General features: G+C 43.6%; 1 protein-coding gene across 2 annotated transcripts in view; it reads left to right on the top strand.

The window, feature by feature from the left end:
• The first annotated feature begins 779 nt into the window (after positions 1 to 779).
• The window catches only part of SPOP (speckle type BTB/POZ protein), a 48,303-nt gene continuing 23,394 nt past the window's right edge, over positions 780 to 25,688 (top strand). Inside the window, exon 1 of one of the 2 annotated variants that reach the window (XM_033169025.1) lies at positions 780 to 875. The gene's annotated coding sequence lies outside the window, so the exon portion shown is untranslated. Of the gene's footprint in view, positions 876 to 1,301; positions 1,634 to 25,688 lie in introns of those variants that run through there. The other variant, XM_033169024.1, reaches the window with a different exon arrangement.

Below are 25,688 nucleotides of genomic sequence, written 5' to 3'. Positions count from 1 at the left end.
CCCAGAGTGGCTGGGGCAACCCAGTCAAATGGGCAGGGTGTAATAATAATAAGATAAAGTCCCCACCAGAGAAGAATGGCAGATTAAGTTAATGGACTATGCCAAAATGGCAAAAATGACTGGAAGAATCATAAATCGTGAAGACCAAAATTTTAACAAGGAATGGGGAAAATGTATTAATTTATCTTAAAAAAAACCCATTGTAAACAGTTTAAATCTTTAGCAGGATTGGAATAACACTTGTAGTTTAATGGTGAATTTTGGATATATTGGATATGTAAAAGATTTGGATTATTAGAAAAGATGCAGGAGGAAATGACTAACAATAGAACCCACAGAGGATAGGAAGGAAGTCCAGGAGATTCTTTGGCATCTTGTTTTTATGTTGTATGTTGGATATGTGACTGTAAAATTTTAATTTGAAAAACCAAATAAATACATTTTAATAATATTAATAGAAGAAATAGAATAGGACGACCCTATTTTCATCAGAGAAATGTTGGAGGGTCTGCACTTAAGGAGTTGTGCTTTTGACATATGTAACTCGTGCACAATACCTGTAGTCACTCAGAATAGGAAGCCAGGGGCTTTAAACGCATCTGAGGAACAACTGTGCACCGTCTGCCTGCCGCACCTCCCCTTTATGCTTCCCCACCCCGTTAATCTAAATTCAGCATTTCGACGAATTGCTGTTTTTCCCGCCAATTTTTCTTTCCAGGGAAGGTCCCTTGCGGCGCATGCGCAATACCTCCCCTCCTCCTGTTGAGTGAATGAATCGTCGTGGCGACGTCACGAGAGAGTCCCGGATGTGTCAGGTCAGGGCGCTATGAGGAGACCACAAGGGGACGGTGGCAGCTACCGCATATCGCTATCAGGTGAGGTGGAAAAGGCGACGGATGTGGCTCGCCGTGCCGTAGGGACAAAGGGAGACGTATATTAACGGCCGCGGGCGATCGGCCGCAAGATAATGAGCTGGAAAGGCCTGACGCAGGGAGAAGGGGCGGGGCAGAGAGAAAGAAGCCTCGGGCGAGTGGTGCGCATGCGCGCGCCGTGTGCTCTCTGTGCCGCTGGAACTGCAGGCGCATGCGCCTTAGGTTCAAACGGTTGCCGGGGAACTGCGCAGGCGCCTTACTGTGCACTCGCGTCGTGCGGGTGAAGGAGGCGCAGGTGAGGTCCAGGGCACGCATGCGGCGCGAAAAGTTTTGTAGCACGCCGCCCCACTGCGCCTGCGCTAAGGGGAGTGGAAGGGCAACAGCCACATCCTGCAGCTTCCTGGCTTCCCTTCTCCCATCTCCTCTCCCTCCCGCACCTCCTATCCCTTTCCTGTTGCGCTTGCGCATAATGTTGCTGCAGGGGCCTTGCGGAATAATGATCCTCTGCAGCTGCGCAAGGGGGAAAGAATTGCAAGAGGAGACATGCTGCCAAATAGTGAGCCGCGAGTGCTGTTGCTAAGCTTTCACAAGGGGAAAGGAAGAAGGGGGCCAGGAATGATGGTGGAGTAGAGAGGGAGGGGGTTGCCTTTTTTGCCTACGTTAATATCCCACTCACCTCACCTGCCTGGGTCATTGGCCTACTACCCCTGATTATTCTGATAGCGAACAAAGTGGCAGAAGTTACTTACTGAGGCCAACAGGTAAGAGCTCCATCCTTCTGATACACCCCCCCCCCTTCCTGAATGATGGAAAAAGTGGTTGGGAGAAATAGATATGTACTCCTTATGTTAATAAAGGAATTGTCTGGTGAGGCGGCGTTTGATCCTTGAAACCTTGACTGGGATCTTGTATGGTCCAATGAGTTTTGGTTTTGGATTTGGGAGACATGGTGTGAAATCACTGGTAAAAGCCTGGAGGGTGGGTGAGAAAAAGGCTAGGTAGGGCTTCTACTTCCCACACCTGTTAAAATAGTAATGATAGTATCTAGGTTTTTGTGTGTGTGTTTTTGTAGGGATAGGAAACTTTAGAATCGGAGATCATGCCAATGAATGGGTGGGTGTGCCCTGTGACAGGTTTACATGAGTTGGCTTTTGAGTTCCCTCTCTTGTTCTGAAATCTCCTCCACTACACAAGTCAGTTGGAGTTGTGGAATGCGTAAGTTTACTTTTGAAAACTTAGAGCCTTTGAGGTGGAGAGAGTTAGAAGTCAAAATAGAGGCCCTTTTCGTATACTTTGCCACCCCATTCATTGATCCAGTAAAGAGTGATAATTTTCATGATGAATGCGGTGCAGTGAGTTTGATTCTGAAAGGAAGAAAAAGAAAGAGAGACATAATAGTTATTTCACAGTTTAACTTACCGTTACTCCCAGAGGCCTGAGAGAGCAGATAAATAGACTAACTAGATTAAGAATCAAAAGTGGCTCCTGTATTGTGTAGTACGTAGTTGCATATGAAGGAGAATTTTTTGCAGCTTCAGCTGTTCACAGTATTGTAGTAATGGGTAAAGCTGCAGCTGCTGAAAGTTTTTCTGCTCTGCAGCTGCTGAAGACATAGGAGGAATCTCTTTTCCTTTATTGAAACTGACCGTTGTAACGTCTGGACAAATCATCAGATACAGAAGTGGTCAGCACCTCCAGTCTTTGTTGTTGCTGTGCCTTTTTTTGACTTACAAAAGTGCTGTCTTGCTTACGTTGTCGTAGCTCCTGTGTAACTCATCCAAACTGTTTTCAAACCATCTGGAGGCACAACCAAAATAAGCAACTGAGTGTACTTAATAAAGGGTTGTGTGCAAAGCAAACTGATAATCAAGAGATTTTAGACTTTTAAGCCACCCAGTTCCCAAAAGTTATCAATGCATAACAGCATTTAATATTAAAAAGGCTCAATTTGGACATACCCTGTCCAAGAATCCCAAACCCACACCTGTTAAAAGCACATTCGTTACTCATTCATATGACCACTTGGCTAAACAAAGATTGTCCATCACTTGCTAAGTATTTTGAGACTTAGGCGCTGATGGTACTTCTGGGAAGAGAACCATAACTAAGATGTGGGTGTGAAATTTCTCAGCGTGCCTTACCATGGTATTTTGGCATACTTCTTTGGAGAAAGCTTAGCTCAGTCAGTTATGTTTGGAAGTGGGTGAGAGTAGAGAGAAACCTAGGAGTAAAGTGTTACTGGATCAAGGAGTTGATGGAAGAGATGATGATGTGCTAGCATCACGCCAAATCACTCTTGTCAGCATTTCTCACCAAGCTGTGAGGGGATTTATGGGTAAGTTACCAACTGCATGGCATGCAGAGAGGGTGGGAGTGATAAGTTAAAAGCAGGGTTTTTAAAAAATAGCCACTCAACTGGGCACCCATGATGGGTATGAATTGCTTCCAAGTGATCAGGCAGGGAAGCTTTTGTAAAGTGGTTCTTATTTTCTTTTCAGCCAAACATCATTAACATTGACATGTGTGGGCAGCAAAGCTAGTGGGGAAAAATAGTGTGAACTAGTAATTCGGTAAAGTTATTTGGAGGACTGTCTTAAAAGGTCTGGAATAATGGCTGCTGTGTAGGAATAGGTTGCCTGTTTTGTGGACCGCTAATGAGTCAGGGATGTTCCAAGCTAAAAGCCGTGTTGTGAAATGGTGGGCTTACAACTACCGAAGCATAATTCAAAAATCTATTCAAAGTGGGAAGTCAGTTGGCCTAGAGAATGTAGAATTCCCTTTGGCATTTTAGGAAAAAGATCAGTGTCAGTTGCCTGAACATTCTGATGTACGTAACAGACCAAACTGAAGGTGCCTGACTTGCTGGGTGGCATCTCTCACCCTTCTTCAAACATACTGTAAGAAAAGGATGGGGCAGGGGGTTAAGAGGATCTTGAAATGCGTGTTAGAAACTCCCCAGGCACATTTTGTGACTGGAGCTGGTCCAGCTGGGACCATGTGGACATCTCTGGTTGGACATCTCCATTTGGTTGGCCTCTCCAGCTTTCTTAAGCAGAACATGTTATTTATTGCATTAATATCCTACCTTTTTCTCCAGGGAGTACATGGTTCACCCCTCTCCTCAATTAATCCCTACAATGACCCTGTGAGGTAGGTTAGGAGGTTATGACTGGCCCAAGGTCACCCAGTGATTTTCATGACTGAGTAGGGATTATCCCAGGTCCTAGTCCAGCCACTACATCACACTGGCTTCCTAGGGTACTTTTGCTATGGGGCAGCTATATATATACCTGTATATATATGGGGAAAGCAAAATGTCACTTAGAGAAGGATCTGAAATATTTTACCTTGAATCTTGAATTAGTTTTTTTCTGGATTGTTCTATGTGATGTGTTAATGTGCTGTATGTAAACTGCTTTAAGATTTTTTTCTTTAAAATATCAAACGGTATAGAAATGAAAAGTAAAGAAGAATAAATTTCATTGGGTTGGGGGGCGCAATGGGGCTTAGACATTCTTTTGTGGCGACCGTAACCTAGGTTTAAGGTGCCATTTGGCAATTAGCTTATACAGTGGTGCCTCGCAAGACGAAATTAATTCGTTCTGCGAGTGCTGTCGTATAGCGAATTTTTCGTCTTGCGAAGCACCAACGGGGGAATAGCGGTTTGACCGGGGGGGGGGGGGAATCGGAAATTTTTTCGTCTTGCGAGGCAAGCCCATAGGAAAATTCATCTTGCGAGACAGCCTTTCGCTAGCGAATGCCTTTCGTCTAGCGAGTTTTTCGTCTAGCGAGGCATTCATCTAGCGAGGTACCACTGTATATCTGAGTTTCTAACACTGCTTGGAACAGAAACTCCCCTGAAATGCTTTCCTTTAAACACCTGGTGCAGAGAGCTATTGTACAAGTTTTGCTTGCTTTATCTGCTTTTGTGCTGTACCATTTGAAACTGTATGTGGAATAAAATGTTTGAATACTCTCCCACTTAAAAAAATAGGCCCTTCACATTCAATGCAAGCGTGTCAGGGAGAAGACTAGTTTATAATCTCTTCCCTAATATAATAGTTCTGAATGTGTTGTAGAGTATTTTCTGTGGGGAAGCATTCAGGCATTTAATCCTCATCTGCAGTCTGAAATGATACAGCCCAGCAACACAGACAGGTTAGACACCTGTTCGTTCACATGTGTAATCTCTAACAATTGCCCTGGGCAGTTGAACAAGCTGCTTTAATGGAGAATTGGTCGGTGAATGCCAGTGATGTAAGTCAGGAGGCGTTGGGGAAGAACGTGTCTCCTCTGAGGAAGGTTTGCCTTATACTTTGAGATCCACCACCGTTTTAGGTGGTTGTTGAGACCTGATTGAGGGACAATGTAATCCAGATTGTCCCTTCCACTGATCTATTAGACCCTAGCATGCCAGAATTGACGGGATGATACTTCCCCACCTGTCCGCCCATCCCGAACTTCAGAACAAAGTATTTTTGAATGTTTTATATAACTCAGCCAGCGGCTAAAGGCAGGTGATTGGGTAAGGAAGCGTTTGTGAAATCTAAAACACTAGTTTATCTAGCCATTGATGTGATAGATATAACTAACTTGCATATATGGAAAGGCAGACTACCAATTTTTTTTTTTTAGGAGCTGCCATCTAATTTGCAAGAGCTTACGCTAAGCCATGCAAATACAATTTTGCTAAGATGGTTCTTGTAACTGAAATTCAAGCAAATTTGCCGTGAGAGCTACAGTTTTGAAAAATAAGGCCTGCCCTGCTGCTAGAACTTCCTCCTATTTACCAGTCTGAGAATGCTTCTAATAATTCAAACTGCTCCATAGCCTTTGCACTTCCAAGAGACCTGGGAGGGGAGGTTGCTGCTGCTTGCCTTTTCTAGATAGGAAATGGAGGTTGACAGATAAGTGACTTTACTCACGACCACAAAGTTGCTGTGTTCAGACACAGTGCTAGGCCGCACAGGGGTGGTTTGTTTAAAATACTATGCACAAGCTGTGTGCTGGTGTCTGCGGCTTGAGCTCCCCCACTTTACTCCTCCCTTATTCAAGCAGGGAGCCATACCCCAGAGCAGCTGGCTTATAGCATTGCATCCAAACCAGCACTTAGAAGTTTCTCTCCAGATAAGGTACGATTGGGAAGCCATAGTTTCCCCCTTGCTTCCCAGTTGTGGTTTGTTTGGTAGAAACACCTGCTGGTTCAGGTGCAATGCTGAACTATCTGTTCTGTGGTTTGCTTGACTGAAGGAGGTGCGAAACTGGAGCACTCTGACGTGTGTGCGTCACCACACAGTTTGCACCCGGTGTGCTTAAGCATATGCTATTTTGTGGCTTAGTATTGCACCCAAATGTAGCTGAGGTGAGCTTTAATCTATATCTGACTGCTTTGTTCACTCGATTATACATCCGCCCCGCCCCCGCCCTAAATACAATAAATGGATTGGATCAAATCCTATAGTTCTGCTTATGGTTAACTTAACAGATGTGTATAGTTTGGTTCTTTCTGTGTCTGTAATTAGGGCTCCCCTTGGATATATAAGCAGCAAACCATAGTACAGTCATACCTCAGGTTACAGACGCTTCAGGTTGCACACTGCGCCAAATCCGGAAGTACTGGAACGGGTTACGGCGCTCACGCATGCACAGAAGCAGTAAATCGCGCTTTGCGCAGAAGCGCTGAATTGCGACCCACGTGTGCACAGACGCGGCACTGCAGGTTGTGAACGCTGCGGGTTGCGAACGCGCCTCCTGCACGGATCACGTTCACAACCCAAGCGTCCACTGTAAGTAGATACGGCATAAATCAAAGATGGGGAAGTGGATTCTGTTGGTGGGCTGGATCCTTATGAACCCTACTTTCTACTAGCCAAGTTTGACAAGAGAGCAGGGCTGCCCACATGCCAGTCACCTGATGTCACAATGGCATTAGACGACCTGTCTTTGCCAATGCAGTTAGAAGTCAAACCGTGTGTTGGCAAAGGCACTGCATTTTGCAAACACTGATGAACAGCTGTTTTTCAGGTCTTGCAAAGTGCTGTGCGTGGGGCTTTGCACAAAACTTGGATGGTGTTGGTGCTACTACCGATCAGTGGCTGCAGACCCCCTTTCGTCCCATCTGTGTCTGTACCTGCCCCACACCTGACAGGTGTCAAATATGTTTGGCCCCCTTGTGGGCCCAATAGAGAAGCCTGCAGGCCACAGGTCCTCCGCCCCTGGGTATTTGCTTAGTAAATGGATTTGCTAAGTAACTAGCAGCAGTTCATGTTTTGGATTTGCTTTGTAAATAGCATCAGTTCATGTTTTAGAGCATGGCTTTGGTGGTGTGACTTGTCTGATGGATCTAATAGAGTAGTAAGATCCCATGCCGTCCCTCTCCGAAGTTCTGCATTTTGTGCCACTGTTCTTGAGGAGTCCGTGCTACAGAAACATCAATAGTGTTTGGTTGCCTGGCTCTTATTGTGAGATCAAGGACTAATTAAATTGCTTTAGGCAGTAGAGCGCTAGATACATTGTGGCCTGCAAATGAGACAACACCAGAGGCTCTTAAAAGTTTGCTAACAATTTTTTATTTTTTTTAAAGCCTTAAACGTTGAACTTCCTTTTCTCCTGCTCATTACTACTGGCCTAACATAATGCTGACTTCTAAGTACTGCCCTCTCCCTGACTACTGTACTGTGAGTTATGATGGCAACCCTCACCGCTAATTGCATGATATTATAGCGCTTACACTGGGTAGGACAAATGAAATATGCATGGGTAGGAATTGTTGGTCAGAGGAAAAATAATAGTGGTTACTAAGTCCTGTTGTAGGTGTCCCTGCAGTGAGCTCTGCCTACATGGTTTGATCCCACCCCAACATATTGGACTTCTGTTGGGGGCTACCATTCTCTTACCCATAGCTACTCATCCACTGCCTGGGAACAGTTGAGGGATAACATTGAGGGATAAGTAGCACGACAGATTAAGCGCTCAAGCAATGCTGTGTCATACAAGTGGCTGTATTGGCAAAGGGGGGGGGGGGTAGTGGTCTTTTATACCTGTCCAGGATCTCCTTTTTAGAGAAAGACAGGGTGATTTTGCGTTCCATTAAAACAAGTAAACAGGCAAAAAAACCAAAACAAACGAACCCTGACTGGGAATGATTTCTGTCGTGACTCATACATATTTCAGAAAGACTAGAAAGCTGTTTGCCAAGGGTGCATTCTTCTTGAGCTTCTACTTGCCTTCCGCACTGCATTTAGATTTGGAAATGCTCCTAGTCCTAGAGAAGTGGATATGTGTGAATTCTCAAGGAGCATTGCAAGTATTCTCGCTAGTGTAGGGTAGGCCTGGGCGATGTATCAATACATTGCCTGTTCCTCCTTGTGCCAAGCGGGACGGTGGCTCCCAGTAGCTGCTGCTTGAGCAGCGAGACTATCATAGGAGTGAGCCATGGCTGGCAGTTCTGGGGAGGCTGGTGGCTCCGCGGTGCCATGCCATGTGGTGCCCCGGCTGCTGCACTCTGCCTGGGGCAGTGCTGCCCACCTGGCCTTGCCAGGAAGAGGCAGAAGTTGTTGCATGGTGATGCCAATCATCTCTGACCGGCAACTGCCTTCTTCCTCCCCGCCTCCTTTCTGACATCATAATATACCGCCATACTGCAAAGTTTAGCTAGCAATATGTTATGATGTTGGAAAGCAGATATCGCCCAGCCCTGGTGTAGGGGAAATCTAGCGGTAGCTAACTTGTTTTAGCTTTATAGCCTGGCCCATCACAAGGCTTTGGGAAGGGGCACCTTTTCATACTATTAAACGAGAGTCACATTCTGGGAGCCCACATTCTAAATGAGGGAAAGCCAAGACATCCAAGTTCTTGGCTGTGGCTCTGCTATAAATAACTCACAACTCGTCAGCTCACCCCAGTTCCAGCCTCCTCCTGCTACAATATAGAAGGAGATAAATGCCCATTTAGTTATCCATTAATTGTGATAACTCTTCTTCCTCTCGCTTCAAATACTTCTGTATTGAGAAGGCAAAGTTGATATAGACCCTCCGCTGGGACCAGTTAGTTCAGCCAGCCAGAACACACATTATTTAGTTTAGATTAACTTGCCCAGTCGAGAGGGCTCTGTACAGGTATCAGCGCTTGAAATAAAACCAATACATAAAATAAAATTGCCTCCTTGCTTGCCTCCCCTCCTGCTGTCTCTCTTTTTCTCCAGTCATTGAAACGCCTCTGCTAAATCCATCTTTCTCCAATTGCTGTGATCACAGTATCCTTTTCCTTTAGCTCCCTATACTTTGGCTACTCCTCAAAGATCTGCTTCAATCCTTCCACGTATCTCCCTGAACCTGGAAGTTCCTGCCGCCAAGTGAATTGTGGTGGGTAACCATCAGTGAGAGGTTGTGAAATAACCATACTTGGGAGGCCCGCCTGGTGTCATGGTCTTTTCTGGGCCAGGTGAAGACCTTTGTTCATCCAGACCATTAAATACCTTAGCCTTGAGTTCTTTTTCAGACACAGTTTTAATTTGGGATGTGTCTGCTGTGCTTTCTGTATTGTATTTATGTAGTTCCCCCAACTTGTTTTATTTTCCTTTATATTTCTTTACTTGGAATGCCAGTTGATTTTTACTTATTTATTGTAAAGTGCCCAGAGTACTTTATGTTATAGGGCATGGGTAGGCAAACTAAGGCCCGGTGGCCGGATCTGACCCAATCGCCTTCTCAATCTGACCCGCAGACGGTCTGGGGATCAGTGTGTTTTTACATGAGTAGAATGTATCCTTTTATTTAAAATGCATCTCTGGGTTATTTGTGGGGCCTGCCTGGTGTTTTTACATGAGTAGAATGTGTGCTTTAAAAAAAAAGAATCTCTGGGTTATTTGTGGGGCATAGGAATTCATTCCCCCCCTTCAAAATATAGTCCGGCCCCCCACAAGGTCTGAGGGACAATGGACTGGTCCCCTGCTGAAAATGTTAGCTGACCCCTGTTATAGGGTGTCATATAGGTGTGTGTGTATCATTTCTCCACCTCTTTTGCTTTCTCTACGTAGTCTACTAGTTACTCTTTGCTTTTTCCTCTCTGTTCCTTCTTCCATTCTGTTCCCTATGCCTCCTGCACCTCCTTCAAGCAACTCCTTCATCTCCCTTCATTGACTGCTCCAGCAAACCTCTTTCTCAATCCATCCTAACCTCTCCCTTCCACCTCTGTCTTGTCTAACACATAATAGATTGTAAGGTCTTTTGTTAAGGTAACCACAGAAGCACCAACTCTGAATCAATGCGCAGTGGTAGTAATAGGTCATAGCTCTTCTGCAGATGGAAAAGAAGTAGAAATACTCATTTGTAGCTTGCAAAAAGTGAGTTGGCTAAACACTGCAAAATAAGTTAGCACAGCTGAAGGGAAAGAACTTGTGTCAAAGTCTGAACACAAGTAGGCACTAGAGAGTTGCTGTGCTCAGTTCAGAGGAAGAGCAGCAGGTTGTCCTGAATCAAGACATTTTGGGAAACGGCTGAAATACTGGAGCCTTGCAGGAGAACACTTGGAGTTCTCATCTGAGGGTATAAATTAAATATCCATTAGGCTGCATTCTTTTTTAGCCTGGTTTAATGATGGCTGATGAAAACCCTGCAAAACTGCAGGGCTTACAAAGAGTGTTTGCTTTCTTAAGATGGAACAAGAGGCGGCTGTTATAACATTTTGCTAATTAGTTATAAAAATAAACAAAAGAAGAATGGGGGTGGGGGAACTACACATTATTGCCAGGTTGTGTTTCCAAACCCCAGGTGCCTCTATTTCTCTTTTTCAGAGTAGTATTGAGAGAGTGTGTGTGATTTGTACAGAAGTAGTTGTAGACAGGAGTGGGAGTACTTAACCCTTTCCCATGCCCACCACTTTTGCAATCTCCCTGTCTCCAGTGATGAGTGTGGGGAGGCTTGAGCCCATCTTTCCCCTTTTATTCCCTGCAATCTAATCACAACCTGCCAGCATTTTTCAGTGGAGAAGTAGCACTGATGCTGACAGTTTAGGAAGATGCCATATTCACATCTAGGTATTGGAGGCAGGTACCCAATTTCTCCATGCTCACACGTTTTAAAGGGGAAAGCTGTGATTTATATATGCATGTACCTGTATCTGGTACATGGTATCACCTGCACATCTGAATTGTACTTGAGCATCATTAACCAAGTACCAAAACAGTTGCTTAAGAGGAATGCCTCGGATTTTCACCATCTTTGTGAATTCTCTCAAAACGTTCCTGAATTTGGTCCATTGTCTTCTGTCTTTACATATGATTAATATTACAAGTCTTTGACATGATCCTTTGTACTTGCTAACAGTGTTTGAAGTTTGTTAGGCGCATTTTGCACCTGACTATTGGCCACTTGCGACCAAGTGAAGATGCCTGGGCGCCAGAATGGTGCCTGACGTCTCCACCATCTGGAGGTGCATGCCTGGGGATCCTTGGATCTTGACTGCTTTCACACACTGGCAACACATCCTGTAAAATTCTGTCCATTATATTTTATCTGCAGAATCAGAATGAATTTCAGAAACCAAAAAGTTGCATTAAAAAACAGGACTTTCAAGCTGTCTGACCCCAAAATGGCAACTAGGCATTCTGTTTTGGTGACTGCAACCCTGGTTTAAGGAGCCATTTGGCGCCTAGCTTATATATCTGAGTTTCTAACATTGCTTGCTAAGTTGAGTGGCCAGCTAGCCCAAGATACAGAAAGGGAAATTTCTGGAATATATGGCTCATTTAGTTTAGACTTAATCTGGAAGCTCTCCTTTTCTAGCTGATTTAAACTACTAGAAACCCACTTTGGCAAGTGAATGAGGGGAGGGGAGGGCCCAAGTCCCATTACTCCCGCCCCATTTAAATGCTTAGAAGCCATTTTAACAATCAATCAATCGGCCTCCTACAAGATTTCAGTGTCACTAATGTTGATCATTCACCTGCCTGATATTGGCATCTGAGAGGGCTGTGTGTTAGCTGCCAAGAAATCAGTTGCTAGCATAAAGGTTTAGTTGAGTTTCTATATCTCTGAAAGATTAATATAGTTGCCTCCTCATCCTACCCAGTTTTCCCAGTAAGTACTTTGAGAACCTGATGAAGGCTAGTAATTAAAGGCACACTGTCAAAAATGAGTGTTTCCTAGGAAATTGTTAACTTTGGAACTGATTATCACTGAACTCACAGATTACTTAAATCAGGGTTTCCCACACTGTGGTCCACGAGTTTCATTCAGGTGGCCTGTGGCTTGTAAATATACAATCAAAGATCATATAGCATCTAGAAAGTGCACTACAATTGCTACAAAAGGCCGAAAAATTATTAAGTGGTCCACCCAGACCCTCAGCAATTTTCAAGCGGTTCATGGGAGGAAGGTTTGGGAACCACTGACTTAAATGGTGCACATGCAGCTGTTATATAGTTCTTAATCCCACATGATTCCCCAACTGTAGCCTGCAACCTCAGCAACTTTAACTACAGATACTTGATATATTGCAACTGTGGAGCTAATTAACACCCTTTCTGTTGGCCAGGTCCTGAGGAACGTGTGTGCACACGCAGCTTCACATATGTGGATCACTTTATTACCTTCCAAGACAGCTCTGTGATGCTGAAGTTAATGTGGCAATCCCCACACAAGAGCTTTCCTTATGTTTGCTGGAGCCAGGCCAACTTCTCGCTCTGAGTCTTGTGTGTTTAATTTTGGACCCCGCAATCTCTTTCTTGCCAGATAGGCGTGTTCCTTAGGGCATTTGAGCACTTGCTGCTTATGTTTTACTGTATTTTCTCTTGAACTGCCGCTTGCCCATGATAGAGCCTTCGGAATTTTAATTCGTAATAAGAAATAAGATGCATACTGCAAGTAGTCTTTCTGTGTATCTCTAAAGATCCTTATTGGGTGTGGAATTTTAAAACGATGCATTTCTATGGTCCTACTGGAGGTTTTTGTGCAACTTCACTTTGCCAAAGGGTACACTTCTGGTAAGAGGCTGTGGAAAGAATAACTTATTTGCTGATGCATTAAAGAGAGGAATGTCTCTCTCCTGCTTTGATTCAAGGCATCTGCTTCTCTACTCAGTGATCACAGTGTTACCAGGTCATGAATTTGATGGGGGGGGATGCATCGTTGGGGTACCTTAAAGATGAAGCTGATCTTTAAGGGTTCCTAAGACTTAGTCTGTTGCAGATAACACAACAAACAGGACCATTGTTAGAAATTAGCCAAGTGCGTTTTGTGACTGGCACAGGTCTAATTGGGACCATGTGGAGATCTCTGGATGCCAGGCTGGCAACTGAGGAAAGCAAAATGTCACTTTAAGAAGGATCTGAAATATTTTTCTTGAAGCTTGAATTTGTTTTATTCTAGATTGTTTTATTTGATGTTTCAGTGTGTTGTGAACTGCTTTGAGATTTGTTCTGTAAAATATAAAGCGGTATAGAAATGATGATAAATAATTCCACTGCAAGCAAAAAATGGCACGGAAACATTTCATTGTGGCAGTCACAGCCTGGTTTAAGGTGCCATTTGGCAATTAGATTACAGTATATATCTGAGTTTCTAACATTGACCATGGCTATCATTCCAGAAGTCAATTGATTGAATTTCTTCCCATTCAAATGACTTGGCTTACAAACCATAAATAACAACAATATAATGGAACATCACAAATACAGCATAAATCATATAATTAACAAATCATTAAAGCAATTGCAATCTATGAAACATTATTAACAAACCATCAGTTAAAAAATAAGATAAGCATCACAATTACAGCCTAAGTCATATTATATGATTAACAGATAAATAAGGCATTTACAAATCTAATAAAACAATATTAACAAAATAGCAACTAGAAATAAGTTCATACATGCACACTCCCCCCAATGACTCATAATCTTTTACTCTATTCAGTTCATTCAACTAAACATACACATCCATCAAACAGGAGGACCCTGATCTAATAGAAATACCCCCAGCTGTTTTTTCTGCAGGAGAGCCCCCTCCATGTAAATCGTAGGTGTGGGGTCCTGATCCATTTCAGGGCTGTAGTGAAGCCAAAGCGTTGAAAGTTCAAATGCACGTACACGCCAAATTCCCAATCCACTTTGGGGAGACCACACTGGAAACTTTGCTTTTGAAAGATGCACCAAGTTCTTTCCATGAAGTCTGAAAATATGTTGGCAAGGCATGCATGTTTAGAGTCAAATGTGCTCCATGCTGTTACCTTCCATCTGTCCTTTTGGTTTGGTTCTTTCCCCTTTGCAACTACATTTGGTTGAGCTGTATTCCCTGCTGCTCCAAGAAGGGTGAACCACGTGGGCATCTTTTAGCCATCAAGAGCAGCCAAAAGCATTGCCGCCGAACATCATGGGTTGCTGCTTCCATAGGGATACAGTGGTGCCTCGCAAGACGAAATTAATTCGTTCCGCGAGTGCTGTCGTACAGCGGAAATTTCGTCTTGTGAAGCACGGTCGGAGGAAGCGCGGTTTGATGGGGAAAAAATCGCGAATGTTTTCGTTTTGTGAGTCACGACCATAGGGAAATTCGTCTTGCGAGTCACCCTTTCGTTATCCTTTCATCCAGTGAGTTTTTCGTCTAGCGAGGCATTCATCTAGCGAGGTACCACTGTACAGCTAGGTGCCATTTCACCTTTACCTCTTCTCCCCATCCCTCTCTTTTTGGTACGTTTGTCTCTCATTCTCTTGTAGCAACAGCTTTATACCAAATTATATAGCTCTGGCAATGCTGAAGAACAGCATTAACAGCAATTTTCCTTTCCGGCCTGCTAAGTAATCCTCCTTATAAATGGAGCAGTGTTTTTTCTTTGGCTTCTTTTACAGCTTGACGTTCAAACTCCTTTTCCTATTTCATCAGTGTGCATCCTTCTCCTAATTATACTTCAAATCTCTTGCTTTTGCCTTACTGGTTCTATTGTGTCTTTCACATTAGTGCCTTTGCACCTTCCTATTATCTATGGAATATGCTACTTCTCATTTTTGTGTGCTATTTTTTTTCCCCTTCACGAGTCCCTAACACCTATTTCTTTTATTAAAGGTTTCACATTAGGAGTGATTTCACTGTCTTTGGTGTGGGCGGTCCCCAGATCCATTTGTCTCTGCTAATGTTGTTTGGGTCCAGCCAACCGTGTTCTCTAGATATCAGTGCTTGTTTATTTGTTTCTGCTCCATTTCAAAAGCTTTGTCTAAAAAGCCAGCTCTGAAATGGAAACGGTAGCCAATTAAAATCATGCTCTAATGTTTAGGCGGTAATTGCCTCTCCTACACTCCCACCATGGTAAACTTATGACACTTGAAACAAAATAAAAAAATTCCTTCCAGTAGCACCTTAGAGACCAACTAAGTTCGTTCTTGGTATGAGCTTTTGTGTGCATGCACACTTCTTCAGATACAGCAGTACCTCTGGTTACGTACTTCATTCGTTCCGGAGGTCCATTCTTAAGCTGAAACTGTTCTTAACCTGAAGCACCACTTTAGCTAATGGGGCATCCCGCTTCTGCTGCGCCGCCAGAGCACGATTTCTGTTCTTATCCTGAAGCAAAGTTCTTAACCTGAAGCGTTATTTCTGGGTTAGCGGAGTCTGTAACCTGAAGCGTATGTAACGCAAGGTACCACCGTACTTACGACACTTAAGTTAGGAGATTTATCATACCTTAGAAAATGTGGGTTTCTTAAACTTGTTCAGAACATGACATACCTGTAGACATTTTACATGGGTGCACATTGAGGAGAAGAAATGTCCTCTGTATTAAGAATGGTGACTTTCCCACATCAGAAATGAAAATGATACTCTAGTCCAGGGGTGGGGAAGCTGTGGCCTTCCAGATATTGCTGGATTTTAACTCTAATCAGAACTGACCACTGACCATACTGGTGGGAATTGTAGTCTAGCACCACTATCTGGAGAGTCACAGTTTTCCCATTCCTGCTCTTGCCGATCATATTTTGAACTCTGGCAAGCCTCCACAGTGGTGGAAATGGCATTGCCAACTGTAGTTTTTAGTGTAAAAAAAAAAAGGGTAAAGGACCCCTGGACGGTACAGTCCAGTCAAAGGTGACTATGGGGTTGTGGCGCTCATCTCGCTTTCAGGCTGAGGGAGCTGGCGTTTGTCCACAGACAGCTTTCTGGGTCGTGTTGCCATCATGACTAAACCGCTTCTGGTGCAATCGGAAACCGTGACGGAAACCAGAGCGCACGGAAACGCCGTTTACCTTCCCATCATAGCAGTACCTGTTTATCTACTTGCACTGGCATGCTTTCGAACTGATAGGATGGCAGGAGCTGGGACAGAGCAGCGGAAGCTCACCCCGGCGTGGGGATTCAAACCGCTGACCTTCTGATTGGCAAGCCCAAGAGGGTCTGTGGTTTAGACCACAGTGCCACCCGCGTCCCTTGCCAGTTAGCGTAGACAGTACTGAGCTACATGGACCAACTTTGTTTAAGGTGGTTTCCCATATTCATATGTAGAAAAGATGGCAAATAGTATAGAGTGGGAGAAACGATAATCTCTTTAAAGACTGGTTTTCAGGATCTCTTGGAGAACTTGATTTAGGAGAACTAAAATATTACTTCCGTCAATACATAATAAATCTATGGAAGCAAGCTTAGAAGATATGATGACACATATAAGTTTGGAGTTCACATTGGCCGTCTGCTAAAAATCCAAAATGTGCATCTAACACCAGGTAAAGGTAGAACAGGCTTCTCACCTGGATATAGATTTCAGTAGCTTGGCCCATAAGATGATGCACAGAATCCTGTCCTTAGGGGGCAGCAGCCATTGGGAGCAGAGTCTGCTCTGCCATAGTCCCAGTGCTGTGGAATGTGTGCCCAGAAAATTCATTCTGAAGATTCAGGCTTTCAAAGTCTGAGTTGTAATTGTACACAGTTTGTTTTAAGCAGCCCCGTTCAGTCGGTACTCACATGATGGGACAACAAGGGCACAAAGGGGCTGCAGGGTTTTGCCTTTATTTAGCCCCCTGCTAGCAGCTTCTTTCAGCTTTTGTAAGTCCACTGCAACTTGCATTTATTTACCCTGAACTTTTGGAAGGATTTCTTAAAGGTTTGCTCTGAACATGTGGGAAGTTGGAAGGCACCACATGACAGCAGATGTGGGGCTAAAAGTATAGCCCCACTTGTCTTGCCTGTTTCTGTGAGTAATGACTAAATAGGGCTGCTGGCTCTGCTAGTTTTGGAATTGTGGATTACACTGCTGGTGCTTTACTTAAGTTTGTAAATAGCTTTGAAGAGGTGTGGGAGCTAAATGAGTCGGAGGAATTAAAACCAGGACTTGGAAAGGTATGTCATTGCTTCTGAGCACCCCGTGTTGAAGAATGAGAGACAGTGTTCGAAATTAGCCAGGCGCCAGGTGCGTTTTGGAACTGGCGCAGGTCCAGTTGCGACCATGTGGAGATCTCTGGATGCCAGGTTGGCAGCTGGGGAAAGCAAAAACTTAGAGAAGGATCTGAAATAGTTTCCTTGAAGCTTGAATTTGTTTTATTTTGGGTTGCTTTATTTGATGTTTTAATATGTGGTACACCTCTTTGTAATTTTGTTCTTTTAAAAAAAGCAGTATAGAAATTGAAACAACAACAACCCAGGGGAAACAGTGCCTAGACATTCATTCCATTGTGGCGACCACAGCCTAGGTTTAAGGTGCCATTTGGTAATTACGGTAGATTATAGATCTGAGTTTATAACATTGGTGACAAAGTACTGTAGTTAGCCACAAACTACTGATTAGGCTGCAGTTCCAACCCCACTTAGCTGAGGTTAAGCCCCATTGAACTCATTAGGATTTATTTCTGAATAGGTGTGGTTAGGATTGTGCCGATAGTCATCCTCCTTCTTGCATAAACTGTTTTACTTTAGGGGAGAAGGGGCTGTGCTTCTCAAATTGCTTCACCCCATCTCTGATATGCCTCGGCAGCGTGGCAAACAGTGCTCTTGGCGATTCAAATGTTGTGTTGCCGCATGTACTCGAGGAAAAAAAATGGAATCTGAGGCATGCAGGAGTAGAGAGAATTGGTTTTTATCTGCCCTTCTTCGTTTTATTGGTGATTCACTTTTACAGAAATTGTTATTGACTTTAAAAATTGTTTTTATATTTTTATTACTGCGAGCTGCCTTGAGTGCTATGTGCAGAAAGGCAGGATCTAAATTGGAATAATAAACAACCGCAGGGAGAGGGAGAACTTAGCTCTGTCCCCATCTTCTCTCCCTGCTAGAAGTTGGCCAGAGAAACTTTGACCTCTGGTTAGGATTCATCTGTTGAGGTGTTTTCTTCCCCCTTCTCCTTAGCTATGCTGACATCTGCTCTCTGGGAACAAGCTGCAAAATTTGGACAGGGCTTGGAATGCACAGAGGCTTTAAGGCAGGCATCTGATAAACAATTTGGACACCAGGTATTTGTTAAAGAAGAAGAAGCAGCCGCCAGGGGGACAGGCCGGAAGGTATGTGGTTGCATGCCAAGCCACAGAAGTTAAGAGTAGAAAGTCAAGCTGCCTCACCACCCCCTTGTGTAAGCTGCCTTGTCCCATGTTCTGTCAGCATTCTGGACTCGGAGATGCAAAACAACAGCCCTCGCCTCTGGAGAAATCCAGAGTTGGCTCAGAGTTAAAGCAGAGTCACCAGCACTTCGTGCACAACTGTCAAACTTGTTTCCCCACCAAATAAAATAAAGTGCTCAGTAAATACCTGGAGAGAGAGCTTGGTGGATCCGGTTGCCCTGCTGATTGTATCTTAGTCATATATTAGCCCTCTCTTCCTGAAATCTATGATTATGGCTGTCTGTCTAGCCATGAGAAAGAAGCCCAGAATAAGAACTGCCCCATGACTACTGGGGAGCAGGGAAATAAGACAGATACAGTGGTACCTCAGTTTTTGAACGTGTCGGAAGTCAAACATTTCGGTTTTCGAACGCCGAAAACCCAAAAGTAAATGCTTCGGTTTTCAAACAAGCCTTGGAAGTCAAACATGCTACGCGGCTTCCGATGAGTGCGAAGGCCTGTTGTTGTTCAGTCATTCAGTCTTGTCCGACTCTTCGTGACCCCATGGACCAGAGCACGCCAGGCACGCCTATCCTTCACTGCCTCTCGCAGTTTGGCCAAACTCATGTTAGTAGCTTCGAGAACACTGTCCAACCATCTCATCCTCTGTCGTCCCCTTCTCCTTGTGCCCTCCATCTTTCCCAACATCAGGGTCTTTTCCAGGGAGTCTTCTCTTCTCATGAGGTGGCCAAAGTACTGGAGCCTCAACTTCAGGATCTGTCCTCCTAGTGAGCACTCAGGGCTGATTTCTTTAAGAATGGATAGGTTTGATCTTCTTGCAGTCCATGGGACTCTCAAGAGTCTCCTCCAGCACCATAATTCAAAAGCATCAATTCTTTGGCGATCAGCCTTCTTTATGGTCCAGCTCTCACTTCTGTACATTACTACTGGGAAAACCATAGTTTTAACTATACGGACCTTTGTCGACAAGGTGATATCTTTGCTTTTTAAGATGCTGTCTAGGTTTGTCATTGCTTTTCTCCCAGGAAGCAGGCGAAGGCCTAGCTGCCAGCTATTGAGGTTTTGGTTTGGAAGTTGAACGGTCTTCCAGAACGAATCACGTTCGACAACCGAGGTACCACTGTATTCTGAGACCCATCTAGAATTTAACTCTCTGATTTTCTTTATGTACACCACCTCAACATTGTAGTCATGCTCTTTGATTTCATTCATTACGTTTTGGTTTTAACTGAGATTTTGTTTACTGCATACATACACTTACTGCTTTAGTTTTCAGTTTAGAAATGAATAGAATAAAAATGTTCCGTAATCCAGAATTCCGCCCACTCCACCAATCTTCTGTGGCTACTCAGTACCAAAGAAAAGGTACCATTACTCTGAACATATTCGTACAAACTCTCCTTTTCATCAATCCTGTGTTGCAAAGGAAAGAAAAATCCTAGCAAACATATTTGTCTGTGATCAGACTGATCATTCAGAATGTGACCAGTCTCTCTCTCTGCTCGAGAATAAAAGCGAAGGATCACATGTTAATTTTTTTAACCCCCTTCCCCCCCCAAAAAAAATTGCTCATGGAAATACAGTACTTCACAGATTGCTCTGATATGTAGATAGGCTTCAGAATACTAGGATCTGAAAGAAATACGACAATGGAAACTATTCAGAGAGAAGCATGCTTCCAGCATACAAAGCTGCCCATATGAGCTCTAGATAAAATCACTGACACCACCAATTAAAGGATCATGGGTAGGAAGTGGAAGAGGAGAGTTTGACTGAGCTTTTGAGGAACAGCTCAAAGCAGCAGACCAGTGATACAACTCTGCGGAAGACATCTCTGTTGTTTTCAGAACATTCAGGGCAAAATGAAGCACCAAAGTTGGTGTCAAAGCAGATCACTATAAATAAACCTAGGAGTACATGGCTGTTCACAGCTAGCTTAATTGTAAGGACATAAAATACTACACTTCTGGATCTGACCTAAGGATCCCTGTTTCTAAGTGTGGCAGCTGGGTGCCCTTAGGAAGTTAACAAGCAGTGCATGGTGGACATAACTATACTTACCCCCATCTCCAGCCTCTGGTTGTTGGATGCATAATGCCTTTGAACACCACAGTTCTATTTAGCTTTTGAGACACCTGTTGTCTGTTAATCAGTTTCAAAGCCACCTTATCTCGTGGTCATCACTGGATTTTGTGGCACTTAAATTCCACAGTTAATTAGGGATGAAGTAGGACTTCCATTTATTGTGAACCTTCATTGAAAGGATCCAGAGTTCGGGTCTTTTGGAAGAGAGGAATTTCTGTTCATACCCTTTATGATTTTATATACTTCTTTCATGTGCTCCCAGGGTCATGGTTTCTGGATTTTAAAAGCCAGTTTCATGATACTATTTTTTATGATTCAGCTGCCAGCGTAGTGCACATAATGGACTAATTTGGACAATAATATCTTAATGAGCCAAGATAAGAACAAGCATTAATGGGGTGCATGCTGCCTTTCCAATCTCCCTTTCATTGCGGGGAAGCAAGCAAACCAGGAAACCTTCCATGATCTGTAGTTTCCCATTTCATCTAAACTGGGAAACAGTTGAAATAAATAAATAAATAATTGTCCAGTAGCACCTTAGAGACCAACTAAGTTTGTTCTGGTTATAAGCTTTTTTTGTGTATGCACATGAAAGCTTATACCCAGAACAAACTTAGTTGGTCTCTAAGGTGCTACTGAACAATTTTTTTATTTATTTCAACTGCGTCAGACCAACATGGCTACCTACCTGAATCTGGGAAACAGCTGTTAGCTGTTTCAGAACAAGCTAGGCTATGAAGTCACAATTTCAAGTTGGGTTCATATTCTGGCCATTAACCATCTTTTCCCAGTTTGGATGAACAGCAAAACTATAGATAATGGAAGACTTCCTGGTTTCCTTGCACAAAGAGAGAAGCAAAGGGGCCAACGGCATGGCCAAAAAGCTCATTCATATCTCACCTTTATGAGTCAAATAAATGATTGTCTCAATATAGCCCATGGCTCTGTACAGACACCTGTTTACTCTGCATGCAGCATGTTTCTGCTGCTGATTTGGGAATTGGTGTGCGCATAACATTAGTTGCAATTCATACCTGCAGTTTCTTATGAAATAATGCATTGTGATGCATTCACTCCCCAACCCAGCTTCAGTCTGAGTTGAGAAAAGGGGACTGTGTACCTATATCACTGGTTTAAAAGGCAGGTAGGTGATTCTTTTTTCAATTCGGAACCAAGGTGATTTGTGGGGAAACATCAAAACTCAGTATTTCATAAGAAACAATGAAATAGATACAGGATGAATTGTGGTTAACATCGTGCGGACACCACTTCCAAACCAACGGTGGGAGGATAATTCAGGGTGAGTCCTTTAAAAGAGGCCCCGTGGATACAGAGTACACATGTTCCACGGGGCCTCTTTTAAAAGACTCACCCTGTATATGCAAACAACAGTACTATGTACACAGCCTAAATATCCTCACCTTCTTTTATTTCTCCCTTTCACACTTTTTCTCACTTAACACTTTTGCTGCCTCTGACTGGTTTCCTGCTTTTCAAGAATTTAAAGGGCTTTTTTAGTTTTAGTTTTTTGTGTTTTATAGCTTTGGCCATAACTTCGATAACTTCCTTATTGTCAATTCGCATCTGGTTTGCCTGAAGTTGTACTTTATTTATTTATTTATTAAAAATATCTTCATGTATACAATAAAGCAACCTTCTATCCATTCATCTTCTTAACCGGCATACTTTTGGGCTTGTTTGTGTCTTTTCTATGTCGTTTAAGTCTTGATTAGGGTGTTTGTAAATAACCTCTAAGTTTTCTGCTGAGATTTGATCCTCTTAATTATACCTTTCAGCTTCCTTTTACCTTAACACGTCTTCTCCTTGTCGGCTTCTTGACTTTGTTCCAAGGCACGGTTGTTTGTTTTGCCTGGACATTTTTGTGTCTCTTTTCACGACCCAGAATTGGATTTACCCAACTAATTTGAGCGTTGTTGAAGTCCTCCCGTATTATTAATAGTAATTAGCTGTTTCTGTGTTTTATAACGATCAGAGTTTGTCAGTAGGGCAATACTATACCCTTACCTTTTTATCTTTTACTGTACCCTAAGTATTATAGGCTCTCTTTTTTGCTCAGTACAGTGGTACCTCAGGTTACAGACGCTTCAGGTTACAGACGCTTCAGGTTACAGACTTCGCTAACCCAGAAATAGTACCTCGGGTTAAGAACTTTGCTTCAGGATGAGAACAGAAATCGCATGGCAGCGGTGCGGCAGCAGCGCGAGACCCCATTAGCTAAAGTGGTACCTCAGGTTAAGAACAGTTTCAGGTTAAGAACGGATCTCCGGAACGAATTAAGTTCTTAACCCGAGGTACCACTGTATAAGGTTTGTGTTGAAGGTAGTTTATAAATTGCAGTGAAACAGAAAATCTGCACACTTTCTTGGTTAGCCAGCCAAAATTTGTGGTTGCTGACAATTCCGTCTGCCCTAGCTCAGGGGAGGCATGGAGGTTGCTCCCTGCAGTTCTGCCGGCCTTTGAAAGCATTTGGACCAGCTAGAAGTTTTGCTACTTCCAGTTGTCTCTGAAAACCACTGTGAGGTCAGAGATGAGCTTCTCCTGCTCATCGCTCAGTTTGCTCTCATCACAGACTTTCTCTCCAAGTAAAAGATATGCTTGCTGCTTACAAGTGCATTTGTGGATTAGAAACTCAAAAAATGTATAAGCATTCTTTGGGGTGTGGGTGGAGAAATTCAGCTTTACCTTTGAATTTTTCTTTGTTCAAATTTCTAGGCATTCTAGTGAGCAAGGGCTTTTCTTTCCCTCTGACTTTGGGAATTTAGGAATCACTTTTAATAAATAAAATTATTTTAAGCAATAAAACCACAACAACCTGAAGCAGTAGTCCAAATTCCTGGATGTCAGCAACGTATTCTTAGGAACCTAGCTATCAAACATATCTGTTGTTGTTTTCAGCCTTGCCATATTGCGATCTTCAGCCTGAAATAGGCGACCACGTAATTGAAGAAGGGAAATGAACCATCAGGGGGAAATTCATTGGAGAGCTTCTGTGAAATGCTTAGGATATAAGTCATGGCTGTGATCTGTGTGCAGCACTGAGGGCCATGTCAGAAATATTAGCAGGAGGCCAGCTCTCAATTTGCAAAGGAAGCAAAGCAAAGCAAAGCAAACGTCTGCCAGAAGTGTCCGCCCACATAGTGCAATAGCAGTTTGGTCGGGATGGTGAAATTCCCCTAGCCACTAGATGCTGGTTGGTGTCCAGGGTTTGGACATATTTTTTTTCCAGTTCTGCTTACTTGGATAGTGGAGTCAGTCTAATGCTTCCTTCTGCCTATGGGAGAGGCACAGTGTCCTCCTAACAAATGCTTGCACATCTTAATGGAAGCCTGACTTAGATATCTTGAGAATTTCTTTCTCTCTTTCTCATATCACGGGCTTCAATTAAAAAAGAAACTCCCAAAGCCAGGCAAGTCTTTAATAACATTGCGATCAAATGCAAAAATCTTACAGACTTTTAGACATAACTCTCTCTTAGTGGTGGTTGGTTCCAGTTGGGGCTGGTAGGGCAGAAGACAACAGTAAGTAGAGCCAGAACGGATGGCAGCAGATCCAACTAATTCATTTTGTTGCCATCCTCTTCAAGTTCTACAAGGCCAGTACTGGAACTAAAGTGGAAGAAGCTTAGACTGATGGTAAGTAAGCAGACTGGCTGAGAGCAGACTTCCATGTGTCCTAATGGGCCATCTTCCACTGCTCCCTCCTCTGTTCAGATTGTTCTCCTTGCGAGTCAATGACCCATCCTAAAACCACATCTCCCTTCCAGCTTCCTAGTGCATGTCACCCACCCAAATTTGCCAAAAGTGCTAATGGAACAGATGAGGGGGGCTTATTCCTTCCAGGGTCATCTCTACTGTACAGTCCTCTAGAGCCATGGGATTCACACTGGCTTGGGAGTGGGGGGTGTTCTCTACTGACATAATCAGTGCTGCTCCTGAGATCATGCAAAGCAAGCCACACCATAGCCCCCTCTGTAATCCAGAGGATTTCTGGACATTTGCATGAGATTTTTTTATTATCCTGCTGGCAGCAGGTCTTAATTTGAGTCCCATAACTAGTTTCAACGTCAGGCTTTGCTTCATACTTTTGTGTCTGCAATTGTTGTCTTATGCAAGTTTAGGGAGTAGCAAGGACCCTGCCAGCAATTTTTGAGAGCAGTCCCAACTCTTGTTCTTCAGGATCTATCCTTTATGTATTACATTTGTGTCTCTAGCAAGGAGCTCCAGTTGGCGTGCTTGGTTCTCCCTACTCCTGTTTTCTACTGTTTGGCAGAGAGTGTGTGTGTGTTTGGCCCAAGGCTGCCAAGTGGGCTTCCTAGCCAAGTGGGAATTTAAACCCTTGTCTCCCAGATCCTAGTCTGGCATTCCATCCGCTCCCCAACACTGCTTCTCGGTATAATCAAATCCAGGAAGAACCACCTGCTTTGCATTTTGGCCTCACTCAGGCGAATGTCAGCATCTCAAATTGGCTTTGTGTGTCTACAACAAGTACACACATTAGTTCTTGGTTTGCCCTGCCTAGCGGGTTGTTAGGAGTTGAAATTGGAGTCCGAAATCCGATTATTGTTGGGACTTGGTTGGGGAAATTTCAGGAGCCTGTAAGCTTGATTTCAGCTGCCCACTTCCAACCCCTGTTGGGATCTTGCTGCTCTTGCCGGCCTCCCCACCCACAGCCAGGCACTTACTGGGAGTGGGAGGTATGCCTGGGCCTGCACAGGTTTCCCTTCCCTCATCTCAGAGTCTCAGCAAGCTTCCATGGATCTTGTGGTGTCCTAAGGGTGTGTAAAAACCTAGGAAGCTTCTGCTTATGGAGAGTCCTGCACAGCAGGATTCAAATTAATGGCTCATTCCAAGTAGTAATTTGATGCCCTGGCATAGCAGTGTGTGAAATCTTCTTTTCAGAGAGTGAAGCAGCGTGGCGGGTAATCTCTCTGTGCCAGGCTAATCTCGATATCTGCTGTGTTTCTGAAAGCTTTGTTGCCTTTTGAAAAATCTATTTAATTTTCTCTTGGTGATTCAGAACTGTGTTGATAATACTCTTATCAGCTTGCTTTAAGCCAGATGTGTATGGTATGTGCAGATTTGTCTGTTTTGTGATGGATTTTTTTTAACACCTTCTGTTGGTTACTTCTTACTTTTCTTTGCACATTGCTGGGATTCACTACCCCCCCCCCCCTTTTCTGT

The sequence above is a fragment of the Lacerta agilis genome, chromosome 14 (assembly GCF_009819535.1).
Source record: "Lacerta agilis isolate rLacAgi1 chromosome 14, rLacAgi1.pri, whole genome shotgun sequence".
Taxonomy (NCBI): Eukaryota; Metazoa; Chordata; class Lepidosauria; order Squamata; family Lacertidae; genus Lacerta; species Lacerta agilis.
The sequence above is the reverse complement of the archived record's forward strand: the minus strand, read 5'-3'. Positions and strand labels throughout refer to the sequence as shown.